Raw genomic sequence first — 16,400 nt, 5'->3', positions numbered from 1 at the left:
AACTAATTATTAATTTGTAATCCATCCTTTTCTTCCTATTTCTGTTAAGCTCTAACTTCTGAAAGGTATGACAATTCTGGAAAAGTGTAACAATCATAGCTTTCCTCCCTGTCCAAGGGTCCTAGCTCTTCCCTCCTCTACTACAACCCATCACAATGAATTTGTCATAAAAAGTAGATTTATTTTTTAAAATTTTATTATAGCTTTTTATTTACAAAACATATGTATGGATAATTTTTCAACACTGATCCTTGCAAAACTTTCTGTTCCAAATTTTCCCCTTCTTCCTCCCACCCCCTCCTCTAGGAGGCAGGTAGTCCAATACATGTTAAATATGTTAAAATATATGTTAAATCTAATGTATACATATTTATACAGTTATCTTGCACAAGAAAAATCAGATCTAGAAAGAAAAAAAACCGAGAATGAAAACAAAAATTCAAACAACAGAAAGAGTAAAAATGCTATGTTATGGTTCACACTCAGTTTCCATAGTCCTCTCTCTGAGTGTAGATGGCTCTCTTCATTACTGAACAATTGAAATCAGACAAAAAATAGATTTAAAAGAATTGTTGACTAACCCATTTTCACATGCATATGCATGCACACCCAAAGTTTTCAAAGAGTTTTACATATATTATCACATTTTTAATCTTGTAAACACCCTGTGAGGAAGGTAGTACAAATATTAGCCTCATTTTATAGATATGAAAACTGAGATTCAAAAGAGCTACGTTTACATGGTGGAATTGGGCTTCTAAGCAGGTCTTCTAGTTCCAAGTCCACTCTTCTTTCCACCCTGCCTTCCTGACTCATGGTCCTTGATCTAGATGGTAATTCCATCATGAAAATTCTGGCCATGTTTTGGCTAAGGCACAGCTAGATGACACCATACTGCATAGAGGGCTGGCCCTGAATGAGGAAGATTAACTTTCCTAAATTTAAATCTGGCCTCAGGTACTTCCTAGCTCGGTGACTCTGGGCAAGATGTTTAACTCTTTTTATCCCAGTTTTTTTCATATGTGAAATGGGCTGGAAAAGGAATAGCAATCCATCCCAAATGGGGTCTAAAAGAGTTGGAGGTGACTAAAACTACTGAACAACTCAAACTATAATTGACCATGGCTGCCAATGCTAGGTTCATTTTGTGATGACAGCCAATCTAGAGACCTCATTAAGTGCAAGGGATGCCTGAAGAAATGGAGACATCATTCACACCTCCATGATTTGGAGGCCCTCTATTCACTTCTTTATTCTGATATTTCTACGACTTAGGCACTTCATCTTGAGTCTCAATTTGCTCATCTCTATAAAATGAGGATGGCTGGACTAAGTAACCTCTAAGAGCTCTTCTACCTCTAAATTGAAGATCCTTTGGTTTCAGCTTGAGGAATTAAAAGCAGAGTTGGGGATATAGTATATAGACAATATAAAACTACATGCAAATTAAATCAAAATGCACACACAGTATGTTAGATGCAAACTAAAATATTCTGAGTATAAGTATTATTTGTCCTTGCTTCTCAAAGAGTTCCCTGATATCAAGTGAATTGGATTTAAGTTAGGAAGGGCTGGGCAAGATCACCTGCTTCACTTTCCTCTCCAGAGTCAGCTGGGTCCAAAGCCAAGATAAAGGTCAAGTATACAAATGCAAAAGAATGATGGGTTGCTAGATCTTGTTCCCAGAATTTCTTCTCCCCAAAAGACAGAAAGGGGGGAAATGATGGGTCACAACCCAGGGTCAACTCAACTGCATATCTAGTTGATGAATGTGGAGCAATAAAAATTACATCTTTAACTAAGAAATGTGGAACAATTAAAACCTGTCATCTATTGTTCGTTATTTGTCTCCTGTAAAATTCCCATCCTAATTTATTTGTCTTTCTGTAAAAGCTCTTACTTGTCTCCTCTTAATTATAACCTTTTTTTTTTAAAACAACCTTGTAGGCTGTTAGCCTGCTAGCTAAGTCCCAAATTTTTAGTATATAAAGACTTCCTGAACTATTTCTAACTATTTCATGGCCTGTCAACTATGGCGTAAATAAATGAGTTCTGCTCATTTTGTGCTTTTTAAAAAATGATGTTGTGATTTTAAGAAAATCTGAATTCTTTCAAACTATGAATCATTACTCTCGCATACTTCAAGAAGTTGAGAATAAAAGAACAATTAGAGAGAGAAAGAAGAAGAGTTCCTAAGTGAGGTGATTTGAACTAGGTTTTGAAAAAGAAGTGGCATATGAGTTGGCAGAGAGGAGCAAAGTAGGGATAATGGCCACATGCCAGAGCAGTAATGAAGTGGTATGAGAAATCATGCTGAGTTGGAAGAAGCAAATTCTGATGTAGGATTCGTACTTCCAAAGTGATTTTCCTTAAGCATATATCTGATTATGTCACTCTCTTAATAAATTCCAGAAGTTCCCCACTGCTTCTAAAATAAGATTATATATGTATATTCTCTGTTTAGCTATAAAAGCCTTTTACAATATGTCCCTAATATATCTTTCCAGTCTCATTTTCTGTTATGCCATCTTCCACACCCTGAAATCTAGCCAACTGGACTTTGCGTTATTCCTTATACATGTCATTTGAATGGTAGTCTCTGTGCCTTCCATTAACTTATACTTCATATTTAGAATGCACTCCTTCCTCAATTCCTCTCAAGAGAATCCTTCTTTTCCTTTAACAAACAACTGAGGAACCACCTTTTGTAAGACATCTTTCCTGATCCTCTCAACCAGGGTCTTCTCATCCAAACTACCTTGAATTTAATGGATGAAGTTTAAGAAGTCAAGAATGCATGAAGTCCTCTGTAAAGAATTTACAGGCCCAGGGCATCTATGAGTCAAAACCATAAGGTGGGCAAGTTCCTAATGAACTTGACATTATAACAAAAGCGGGCAAAGTTCCTAAAGAACTCAAAATAAATAAGGAAAACGATTGGAGCAAAGTTCCCTAGCAAAACTCAAAATTAACAAGGGGGAAGACATTATAACAAGGAGGAATATGGAAATAACCTTATAGAGAAAATACTAGAGCCTAACCTTTGGCCCTAGACATTTTCTAAAATATATTATTTTATATTATATATATAAGTATATTTACACTCACTGGGCCCACAGAAGGAACACTTGCCCAAGAAACTGTTCCTTGAACCTAGGTAACCAAGTTGCTGTTTAACAGACTGTGAGGGATTATGTGGTTTCTCATAAAATCATTAACTAAGGTAAACTGAACCTACCATTTAGATTTTAATGTATAAATTGGTGAGTTTGGGAATTGAAATTCTTTGTATAAATATCATGAAAAAGAACTTAAAATAGTTTAAGTATTGTGACCAGCTAAGCTTGAGCCAACATTTGCAATAAGTCAACCATGTCGGTTTGAGTAAACCTTGTAACAGACTGGAATGTACCAAACATTGTTATAACACTTTATAAGACTTTAACCATGGGTGAAATGGGAAACTGAGGACTTCTCAGAATAATAAGACTCAGCACCAAGGCTTCAATCATTAGGCTCTGGGAAAAAGAAAGACTTTCCAAGAGAAAACTGCTTAGAGAAGAACCTGACTAATTATTTAATGGCCTGTAGATATTCAAGAAGTCTACAAACTAGCTAATCTCTATTTGTTGATTGAGAAAAGCCTGAGGTAACTGGGCATATATCCCAAAGAGATCTTAAAGGAGGGAAAAGGACCCAGATGTGCAAAAATGTTTGTGGCAGCCCTTTTTTGTATTGGAAAGAAACTGGAAACTGAGTGGATATCCATCAATTGGAAAATGGCTGAATAAATTGTGGTATATGAATATTATGGAATATTATTGTTCTGTAAGAAATGACTACCACAATGATTTCAGAGAGGCCTGAAAAGACTTACATGAACTGATGTTAAGTGAAATGAGCAGAACCAGGAGATCATTATACACAGCAACAACAATATTATCCAACAATTAATTCTGATGGATGCAACTTTCTTCAACAATGAGATGGTGCAAACTAGTCCCACTTGTTCAGTGATGAAGAGAACCATCTACACCCAAAAACAGTGTGGAACACGACATAGCAGTCTCTCTTATTTGCATTTTATTTTCTTTCTCAGTTTTTCTTTTTCTTCCTCCTTGATCTGATTTTTCTTGCACTACAAGATAACTGTATAAATATGTATACATATAGGATCTAACATGTGTTTCAGCATATTTAACATGTATTAGATTACCTGCCAGATGGGCAAGGGAGTGAGGAAGGAGGGGAAAATTTGCAACAAAAGATTATGCAAGGGTAAATATTGGAAAAATTACCCATGCATATGCTTTGTAAATAAAAAGCTTTAATAAAAATTAAAAAAGAGAAAAGCCTGAAGTAAAACCAGTCTCCTCAGTTATTTCAGAAACTATTAACCCCTCTGACTTAATTGATTATTAATCTTTGAAGAACAACAGACTCACTCTTTTTGAAACAGGTATTACTTAACCAAGATCCTAGTGCCACAAAAGCCCACTTGTATTCTGGAGACAAATAAAAAAGAATAAAGACTGAGTTTGCCAATGATTTTAGGAGGATTAACAGGAGATTGGTGGGTGAATAGTTTCTGTAAATAGTCTCTTGACTATTTAAATCATCTATTAGCCCCTGTAAAGTCAGCTTCCTCTCTCTGAGAAACCCAGTAAGAGGACTGCCTGCTTCTCACGAGATTCTAAGAAAACTTCTTGTCTTCACTTTGAGATAGTTGCTTGACTTTGGAGACCAAAAAGGTGCCTAGGGACCTTTTGTCCCCAAATCTCCGGGGTTTGGCGGCTTCTCCCTGCTAGGCAGAGGCCCAAGGCAGAGACACTCAGTGAAGATAGAAGCAGAGTGAAACCTGGTATTTTGTATGTGTGCATGCATGAGGTCTGAAAAGCTAACATGTGTAGCCCAAGGTAAGCCTCTGGGAGTCTGGGGATTGAAGGAGGTGGGTGGAAGGAGACCTGAGAGATTAGCTCTCACTAAATTGAGATGTGCTCGTGTGTTGTCAGGCTGCAGACATCCCAAGGGAAAGGACTCCCCGAAGCAGCTCTTGTTTGACGGCAGGTAAAGAGTGATCTTTACCAAAAAAGGATTGGAGCAGGAGTACGGTCCTCTCCAATCATGGGGAAAGTGCAGTTGAAGTCTCCATGCCAGGAACCAGGTCAGGAAGTGCCAACTGATAGTCCGTTAAGGAACTTGCTGCAGAACTGGAATGAATTGCCAAAGTACAAAGGGAAAGAAAGAGAAAGTGATAAAGTATTGCTGTTTTGTTTGGGATGGACAGGACTTGGGCAGAGGAATAATTTGGCCAAAATATGATTCCTCTGATAATTGGACATGTCAACAACTAAATTTGTATGTTAATGGGACAAGTCCCCTCAATCCAGAAGAATCAGCTTTTGCAAGTCTCTGGCTTCCAGGGATAAAAGACCAGCTGTTTTTAAGCCAGGCAAAAGAGATGGAAAAAGAACCAAAGATGAGAAAATCCCATCTCACCTGTAGGATCCTTTAATTGCAGTCCCTCCACCTTATGTGCCCCCTCTTCAGTCAGTGGTTCTGCAAGCACCCCCCACTGAGGAGGTGGAAGCAATAGAGCAGCCTCCCTTGATTAAATCGGGGAATATTTTATTTCATATATTTTTTAAAAGCCTTTTATTTTTAAAACATACGCAAGCTAGAGTACATATCTCATAAGAACCATATCAATACTAATTGGGCAAATCATGACTTTTATCTGCCTCAGTTTCCTTATTTATAAATAATTATAGCACCTATCTCCCAAGGTTATAGTGAGGATCAAATGAGATTTAATCGGGAAACCAAGGGGCAGCAGGAGCCCACAAGAAACCAGTATATAAACATTTGGGAAGAGAATTAGAACAATTGAGGAAAGATGTAGATAATCTCTTTCAAAACATAAGCAGAGAAAGCAGAAGTGGGAAATGAATGTACCCACTTAGAGAAGTGCCATTGAGAAGACAACAAGGGGAAATAGGGTTCATAGATGCCCCTATATCGGGGCCAGAACTTAGGAGTTTTAAGAAGGAATTAAAATCTATCATGGAAGACTCAGTAGGAGTCTCCAAGCAATTAGATCAGTTTTTAGGACCTAATATTTATACCGGGAGAGAATTAATGTGTATCTTAGCTGCTCTCTTCACCCCAGAAGAAAAATCAGCTATTAAAAAGGCAGCTATGGAAGAGTGGGAGAGACATCATCTCCTTGCAGAAGGAGTGACAACTGTGGAACAAAAATATCCACTAGTAAATCCAGCATAGATAATAACAATCAAGATATAGACAGAATATGCAAGATTTAAGAGACCTAATTGTTGGGATCAAAAATTCCTTTCCCAAAAGACAGAATATTAATAAGGCTTTAGAGGTTAGACAGGAAAAGGATGACTCACTTTCCAGATTCCTAGAAGGTCTCAAAGAAGGGATTCAGAAATATTCGGGAATGAACTTAGAAGATCCAGCTACAGAAAGTATGTTAAAGCTACATTTTGTCTCCATTTCATGGCAGATATAAACAAAAAATTACAGAAATTAGAAGGATAGAGTAATAAATCAATTGGGTAATTATTGGAGGAAGCAATGAAGTTATGTGTAAGGAGAGATGAGGAAAAACAAAAGCGAGACTCAATGAACCAAAATGATAGTTCAAACTATACAAACTATCCAAGGACAGGGAAAAGGATGGAATAAGAAATTCCAGAAGCAAGGAGCGACAGACATGCAAGGGATGGAGATGGGCAAGTGGGTTGCTGGACATAGGGCTCTCTGACCTATGGGACTGTGGGAAGACTGGGCACATTTCTAGGAACTGTCTCCAGGGAAGGGAAGATCAGTAAGTTTGCTCTCTCATGTAATTAGAGGATTAGGGAATTTAGGGATTCCTCAAAAAATCCCACCCAGAGCCCTTGATAAATTTGAGGGTGGGGCTACAGCAGGAGGAGATGATATTTCTGGTAGATTCAGGAGCAGCTTGTACCTCAATGACTCACTTGCCAGGAGGCAAAGATTTTGACTATTGTTGGGATAAAGGGGAGAATTTTAGTATTCCATTAATTGAAGGGGTAGAATTAGAATATCGAGGTGTAAAAACACAGGGATGTTTACTTTTGGTTCCGGAGTCTGGGATAAATCTTGGAAGGGATATGATGACAAAATTTTCCATCAGCTTAGTTCCACAGGGATCTCTGGTGGTACCCATTAGAATGTGCATGCTATAGGAAGAGGATGAGGGACAAATTGACCTTCAAGTTTGGGCCTCCCCAATGAATCCTGGGAGGTTGAATATTCAACCAATTAAAATAAAATTAAAGGATTCATCTATTGTGGTACAGGTCAAACTGTCCCATTAGAAGGGTAGGAAAGGCCTCAAACTGGTAAATGACAATTTATTACTAACAGAATTAATTGAACCATGCATATCCCCCTTTAATACCCCAATCCTCCCTGATAAAAAGAAGGATGGGAAGTATAGAATGGTACAGGACCTTAGGGAAATAAACAAAGTTGTTCCATCCTCTCATCTAGTAGTTCCTGACCCTTATATTATTTTAGGAAAATACCTGAAGATACTTCTTGGTTTAGTATAGTAGATCTAAAAGATGACTTTTGGAGTTGTCCCCTGTATGAGGGAAGTAGGGATATATTTGCTTTTGAGTGGGAGGACCCCCAAATGGTGGAAAACAACAGTATAGATGGAAAGTCCTGCCCCAGGGATATACTGAGTCTCCAAATTTGTTTAGCCAAGTTTTGGAACAAACCTTAGATGTCCTCTTAAGGAGGAGAATTTTTCAGTATGTAGATGACTTATTGCTAACAGGACAGAAAGAAGCAGTAAAAGTAGCTACGATAAAATTTCTAAATTTCCTGGGGAAGTAAGACCTCAGGGTCTCACAGAATGTTGCAATGTGTGGAGAGGGAGGTGAAGTATTTGGGCTACTTAATTAGCAGAGGACAAGAAATTAGACTCAGAGAGAATAAAAGGGATTGTACAAACAGAGAAACCTGAAACAAAGAAAGCATTATGGAAGTTCTTAGGTTAGCAGGATATTATAGAAGTTGGATTGATTCTTAGGCGGTTCTGATTAAACCTCTGTATAGTCATCTAGCTGAAGAAAAACCAGAAAGGGTAAAATGGGACCCAGAGAGGGAGGGAAATTTTGAACACCTTAAGCAGACATTGATATCAGCACCAGTACTTATTTGCCTTCTCTTGAAAAGCCGTTCCATTTATTTGTAAATATAATGATGTAGCTTTGGGGGTGCTAGCTCAAATTAGAGGTGGGCAGCAACATCCAGTGGCATTTCTGTCAAAGATGCTGGATCCTGTTACTCCCCGATGGCCCACCTGCATTCAAGCCACAGCCGCCACTGCTATGCTGGTAGAAGAGAGCCGCAAAATTACATTTGGGGGCTCCCTGATAGTGTACCTCACCAAGTGAGAACTATTCTGAATCAAAGGGCGGGGAGGTGGCTGACTGATTCCAGCATTTTAAAATATGAGATTATGCTCCTTGAAAAGGATGATTTGGTGTTAGCCCAAGATCATAACCCCGGCGGAGTTTCTCTCTGCTTCTGTAGGGGAACATGGGGATATTGAACATGACTGTTTGGACTTGATAGAATACCAAACCAAGGGAGGATTTACAGGAGTCATCATTGGGAGTAGGAATAAATTGCCTTATTGATGGGTCATTCGAATGGTAGAAGGGAAGAGGCTGAATGCTTGTGCCATAATTGATGGGGAAAATAGTGCATTGATACAGGCGGGAAATCTTCCCAAACCTTGGTTAGTGCACACTTGTGAATTGTATGCTTTAAATCAAGCTTTAAAATTGTTAACTGACAAAGAGGGAACCATTTATACTGACTCCAAATATGCTTGGGGATATGGCACACATATTTGGGGAAATATGGGAGGAACTGGGAATGATTAACAGTAAGGAACTGGCACACTTAACTGTCGTAAAGGAGGTGCTCCAGAGTTTAGCACTAACAAATGTAATGGGCTGAGGCTCAAGTTGATGCACTGAGGTCCCAAGCACATGAGGCTAAATAGTAATTGGACCATACTCTATTAATATATATGCTTGGAGAAAGAATGGCTCCAGCCCACTCTTTGTGCAAGTCCTGATGTGTTGTACAGGTTTGGTTTTTGGTGGCTGGAGGCAGGGGAGTGGAAAAGGAAGCGGAAGGAGAGACTGCTGGCTGGTGTCTTGTCACAGCTGCTCGCATTGCGATCACGACCGCCCTTCACCTCCGATCCCCCTCTGCTAGCTGGCTTCCTGTGGCAGCTGCCCATATTGCTATCACAATCCTTCTTCACCTAGACAGCCTGAGTGGTCACTGAATTCCTCATGCAAGCATTTGCCATTATGGGTGTGCCACAAGCAATAAAAACAGACAATGGTCCTGCATACACTTCCAAACATTTTGCACACTTTTGTGCATAGTATCAGATTTTACACACCACTGGCATACCCTTTAATCCTCAAGGACAGGCAATAGTAGAGAGGAGAAACAGACATTAAGATGCTGCTCCAAAAACAAAAGAAAGGGGGAGCCACAGGTAACCCTAGAGAATTTTTAAATTTAGCTCTTTATCCTATTAACTTCTTGATTTTTGACAAAGATGCACTGGCTCCGGCAGACAGGTTTTATAACCCACGGGAAGGGCAGTGTCCAGTGCGAGCAGCTCCACTATCTTTAGATAATCGCCAGGTGATGTGGAGAGACCCAGAAAGTGGTGAATGGAAGGGACCAGATAGGCTAACTGCTTGGGGGAAGGGGTTTGCTTGTATTTCTACAGGTGGAGAAGAAGGAATCAGATGGGTGCCAACGAGCCATATTCGCCTTGTCCATCGCAGAGAGACGGAGCAGACCCTTGAAACAAAGACCCAAGAAACATCAGGTGGTTCTGTTACTGATTGTGCTCACCATTGAAAGAGTGTGGCAGTTATGGTCTTTGACTCATGGTCATAGAAAATTGTTGGACTTTAAAACCCTCAGGAATCAATGGATTCTCTGAGACATAAGACTTGAAAGCCCTCAGGAATCATTGGATTTTCTGAGACATGATAAAATTGTTGTAGGACTTGAAAGCCCTCAGAAATCATTGGATTCTTTGAGACATAAGACTTGAAAGCCCTCAGGAATCATGGGATTCTCTGAGACATTAGATTGTTGTAGGACTTTAAATCCCTCAGGAATCATTGGATTCTTTGAGACATAAGACTTGAAAGCCCTCAGGAATCATTGGATTCTCTGAGACATGATAAGACTCTTACAGGACTTCAAAATCTGCTGGAATCATTGGATTCCCTAACACATAAAAAGACTTTTGCAGGACTTCAAAAACTTGGGGGGATCATTGGATTCCCTGATATGTGAAGCAATGGACAATAGATTGGTTTTGGACTATCTCTTGGCTGCTGAAGAAGATGTATGTGTGACTGTTGTTTACATACTCTCCTTCTAGGACTTCTGGCAATCTTTTACAACACAGTGTTGATTTATTTTGTTATATGGTTACTTGGGTGTATAATTCATGTTTGTTACACACATCGAGCCTGCACTGACTGTGGGGAGAGTCATCACTAACAACCTCTGCGTTGTTGCTATGTGCTTGTGTAATACTTCCCATGCTGATGGGTTTGTACATAATAAGATCCTTCAGCCCAGAAACCCGCTAGCAACCCCCACTTCCCTTTGGTGCTTTTCATCTCCCTTCCTGAGATGTCAGGGAAGGTGTGGTTATCTCCTTTTTAGTGCTTTCACCTCCTTTCCTGAGAAGTCATTGAGGGTGTGATCACCTCCCCTTGGGGGCTCTGACCTCCCTGAGGAGTCAGGGATGGCATGACCACCTGTGTTCTAAAACAAAAGAAAGCGGGAGACAAAGACTATTACAATAGTACATGTGAAAGGACATCAATCAGGAGATAATTTTGAGGCCCAAGGTAACCACTTTGCAGAGGAGGAGGCAAGGAGAGCTGGGGGTAGAGAACACACTGCTAAGGGAATGATGGTTTTGATCCCCCTCTGCCATCCTTTACTAAGGAGGAAAAGCTAAAAGCCCAACATCTGGGTACTCAGGAGAACGACAAGGGCCAATAGTTCCTTCCTGATGGCAGAGAGGTACTGACCAAAGCAGGTATGAGGCAGGTCTTGTGCTATCTACATCAAAGCAGTCACTGGGATATTATCTCAAATGCCATTTCAAATACCTGTTGATCATAGTGGACCATCTGACCTCATGGGTGGAGGCCCTCCCTTTATCTAAAGCAACAGCTCCTATGGTAAATAGAATTTTATTGGAAAATATAGGCTCAAAGTATGGCATAGAAGGCTGCAAATAGTGGGGGAACTCTGGATAAGGTATAAGATCCTTCAGCCCAGAGGGAACCTGCTGACAATGTCTAGTTCGGTTCCCCATCTCCTCTGAGGGAATTTCATACCCCTTGGCATCTTTCCTCCTCAGGCAAGGTAGAATGAATCAAGAGATTAAAAGATAGTTAACAAAATTAGCCTTGGAAACCCGGTTACCTTGGACTAAGTATCACCCACTAGCCCTGTTTAGGATTAGAATTAAACCTAGAAGGGACCAAAATTGGACTGCCACCCTATGAGCTTTTGTATGGACATTCTTACCCTGCGGGAGGGCAAGGAAATATAGATCCTGTACTAGATACTAAAGTTTTGTTTATTAAAAAGTATGTCTCACAGCTTGCCAAACATCTGTGTGACCTGCAAGTAAAAGGACTTATTACCCAGACCCGGCCTTTAGGATTCATGCATAAATATCAGCCTGGAGATTGGATCCTGGTCTGTGTCTAGAAGGAAGAGAATCCTGGGATTCTCTCCATCCTGGGAAGGACCCTTTCAAGTTCTCCTGACCTTAGACACTGCTGTGAGGACCCAGGAATATGGTTGGACTCATCACACTTGAGTCAAAGGACCTGTAGATGCTTCAAAAGAATGGATTGCAGAGCATGATCCTACAGATGAATTGAAAATACATTTATAAACAAGGACTCACTAATTTCTGGAGGGGACTGATGGATTGTGTGTGTGCAGCTTTCTCTTGGGTGTCATGCTTTGCTTTGGACAAAATATTCTGCTGGACTATCCTATTATGCTTCGGAGGCAACACACTCCTCTCAGAACCAATACCAAAACTGAAGTATCAGGGATTGTGCATTGTATTCCTATGTTTGATACTGTTTTTCTCATTCACTTTTACAGCTCTCACCCCCACCCTCTGTTAGGGAAAGAAAATAGCTTTCAAAGCTTGATATAGATAATCGCTGGAAATTACTGGATCTGTGGAGGGCCCCAACAGTTTGATCAGTGACCTTCGGTAGCTGTGTCATTGAGCCCAGCCTGGCACTTGAGGAAAAAGTTAGATGTACATAATGGGAATGGATTTGGTCAGAATGAGAGAAGCATCAGTGGTCACTAACTGAATCAGTCCCTGATACATATTGTCTGAATCAAACAGGAAAAGGGAAATGACCAGGAAATATAAGTGTGATTGGACTTACTCTGTGGAGGTTAAAATGACCCAACTTAATTGCACGCAGTATAAGAATAGATAGAATAAGACCCATATCCAATGTGACGCCTGTGCATTAACTTTGTTTTTTTAAAAATATTTAATAGCTTTTTATTTACAAGTTATATGCATGGGTAATTTTTCAGCATTGACAATTGCCAAACCTTTTGTTCCAATTTTTCCCCTCCTTCCTCCCCCCACCCCCATGGCAGGTTGAACAATACATGTTAAATATGTTAAAGTATAAATTAGATACACAATAACTATACATGACCAAACTGTTATTTTGTTGTACAAAAAGAATTGGATTCTGAAATATTGTACAATTAGCCTGTGAAGGAAATAAAAAATGCAGGTGGGCAAAAATAGAGGGATTGGGAATTCAATGTAGTGGTTCTTAGTCATCTCCCAGAGTTCTTTTGCTGGATGTAGCTGGTTCTTTTCATTACTGCTCCATTGGAACTAATTTGGTTCATCTCATTATTGAAGAGGGTCATGTCCATCAGAATACATCCTCATACAATATTGTGTTGAAGTATATAATGATCTCCTGGTCCTGCTCATTTCACTCAGCATCAGTTCATGTAAGTCTCTCCAGGCCTTTCTGAAATCATCCTGTTGGTCATTTCTTACCAAACAATAATATTCCATAATATTCATATACCACAGTTTACTCAGCCATTCTCCACCTGATGGGCATCTACTCAGTTTCCAGTTTCTAGCCACTATAAAAAGGGTTGCCACAAACATTTTTGCATATGTGGCTCCCTTTCCCTTCTTTAAGATCTCTTTGGGGTATAAGCCCAGTAGTAGCACTGCTGGATCAAAGGGTATGCACAGTTTGATAACTTTTTGAGCATAGTTTGGGTTGGAGAAAGCTGGTGAAAGCAAGTATTGTGGTTTGGACTAGTAGCTATTAGTGGGGTGATATTACTGACAAAATGTCTACCATGCATGATACAATTAATCACTAATATTGTTCAAAAATCTCTGGCCAACACGATCAGACTAGAAACCAAAGCCACTGAAGGAATTAGATTTATGATACTAAAAGATAAGGGTTGGGAACCCATACTTACCACTGAGAGGAAATGCCCTGAAGATGAAGATGACTTAGAAATAGAAAAAGAATGTGATATGTTACAGATGTTTGAACAAGGAACTTCCAATTAAATAGTGAGAAACCATATTGATAAAAGAAAATGGGGAATTGTGAGGGGTTATATGTTTTCTGATCTGTTAGCCTCTGTAAAATTGGCTTCCTCTCTCTGAGAAACCCGGTGAGCTGACTGCCCACTTCTCATGAGATTTTAATAAAACTCCTTATCTTTATTTTAAGAAATCTCTGAATAATCATTTTTGAGTAAGGAATTGCATTATCGTTCCACATATGACCCTTTAGCTACATCTGAATAAAATTCTGATTTTAGCAGCCTTACTATTCCTAACATGACTGAGAGCCAAAATTATAGTATACAAACTATCTTCCCCCGATCCTAATTGCCAATGAGTTACCCATGAGATTTTGACCTGCTTATGTTGGTGAAATAAAGCGTTGGTTTAAAGAGAATCCTATTTGAGTGTTCTCACACCAACTCTGAAACAAATGCTCTCCAGCAACAATTTGATGCCATTAAATCCTGCAAAGTTTCTAGAGAACTTATTAACAAGGGAGAAGGAGAAGGCCTTACCTTGGAATTAAGGAGTAACCCTAGGGATTGACATCTATAATTTGGCCTCCAGAAGGTATTCAGGCAGTGGGGTCAAGACAATCCTGTCAATGAAAGGAATGAGGGCCCCAAACAAAGACCCACTTAAAAACCATTGCTGTCCTCCAATAGAAGAGGACCAAAATGATATCACTACATTAGAGTTGAGTTTCAGTGTTTCTGACTGGCTGATCAGACCAATACCAGCTTGGAATGCCCTGCCATAAGTAGGACACAAATAGTTCATTCAAACATTTGGGGTAACTTCTCTAATTTTGTATATTTTGTGTTTCCTTTGGACTAATTCACTTCTGTGAAGTGTAGGAGTTGGGTCTCAATGTGATCCACAAAAATTGGTTTAATTCAGAACTGCTGTTGTCTTATAACAGATGAGAGCACAAGAGGAAGCAGAAGAGCAAATTCATTCAATATATTCAGCATTGTATCCTCAGAATTAGATGTTGCTCTCAAAAAAATTTAGTTACTAAATTCCAGGAGAAAGACCTGTACCACTTAATCATCTTCATTTTATACAGCCTAGCACTATTAGTGCTCACTTGCTTGCTCTTTCTCTCTCACTTTGTGTTTCTCTCCCTCACTTTGTCTCTCTTTTGCTGAGGGAATTGGGGTTAAGTGACCTACCCAGGACCAGAAAATGTTAAATGTCTGAGACTTGACCCAAACTCAGGTCCCCTCACTGCAGCTTTGGTGCTCCATCCAGTGCACTATCTAGTTGCCCCCTCCATCTCTTTAAAGATAAAAACTAAAAAGAATGGAATATACTTTGTTCCCAGAAAAACTCCCTTTATTTACATAATCTTTATCCCTCCAGCCCCCATTTCTAACTCTTACTTGACTCATGGATCCCACTAGCTAATTACTGTCTTATATTGAACCAATCACCATCTTGGTTTAGGTCCATATTAACTGATATTTGGACTACTATAATGGGCGTCTCATTCCTTGCTTCAAGTTTCTTACCACTCCAGTCTATCTTCTTCTTAACTACCAAAAAACGGTTTTTCTAAAGATCGGATACCATATATATGCATTTGCAATTTTGATAAATTTCTTGGTACAAAATGTCCATATCAACTGAAAATCTACATATTCTATATATACTATATATAGGATTTTCTAAGATTAGTGTTAATGTTAACTTACATAAAAACTAATGTTCAACAAAGATAATCCAAGGGGAAAGGATTCCAGTTTGCCTAAGAAAGTACTATATTTCTTTATCTGTATTTCAACTTAATTGTATTTGATTGAAACATTAAAAATCCGACATTTAAAAAAACTCAAACAATTGGTCTTCCTAAAGTCCAATTCTAACCTGTTTCACATCCCTTCAATAAACTTCAATTAAGTTGCCAATTGCCTCCAACATGAAAGATAAAGTTCTCTTTTTGGCTTTTAAAGCCTTTCATAACTTGATCCCTTCCTACCTTTCCAGTCTTTCTCTCTAAATATGGTTAGTGACACTAGCTTGTGCTCTTTCTTAAGCACTTCATCTTATAGCTCTTGGGCATTTTCACTGGCTGTTCTCTAGGCCTGAAATCCTTCTTGCTTCTGCTTTCTAGGTTCTTTTAAGTCTTAGCTCAAATCCTGCCTTTTGTGGTCCCCCACAGTCCTGAGATTACCTTTCACATCCCATATCTACATCTATATTATAGTTATATAGTTATTTTTATGTTGTCTTCTCCATTAGAATATGAGTTCCCTACTATGTCCAAAGAATTATAAAACTGTACATATCCTTTGATTCAGCAGTACCACTACTGGGTCTGTATCACAAGGAAATCACAAAGGAGGAAATAGGACCCACATGTGCAAAAATATTTGGAGCAGCTCTTTTTGTGTTGGTAAAAAATTGGAAAATAAGTAGATGCTCATCAATTGAGGAATGGTTGAATAAGTTATGTATCTAAAAGTAATGGAATGTTATTGTTCTATGAAAAATGATAAATAAGCTGATTTTAGAAAGGTTTGTAAAGATTTACATGAACTGATACTGAGCGAAAGAAGAACCAGAAATACATTGCATACAGTAATAGCAAGATTGTGTGATGATCAACTATGAAAGATTTGATTCTTCTCAGTGCTTTAGTGATCCAAAGTAA

The sequence above is a fragment of the Antechinus flavipes genome, chromosome 2 (genome assembly GCF_016432865.1).
Source record: "Antechinus flavipes isolate AdamAnt ecotype Samford, QLD, Australia chromosome 2, AdamAnt_v2, whole genome shotgun sequence".
Taxonomy (NCBI): domain Eukaryota; kingdom Metazoa; phylum Chordata; class Mammalia; order Dasyuromorphia; family Dasyuridae; genus Antechinus; species Antechinus flavipes.
This window is presented reverse-complemented; position numbering follows the sequence as displayed.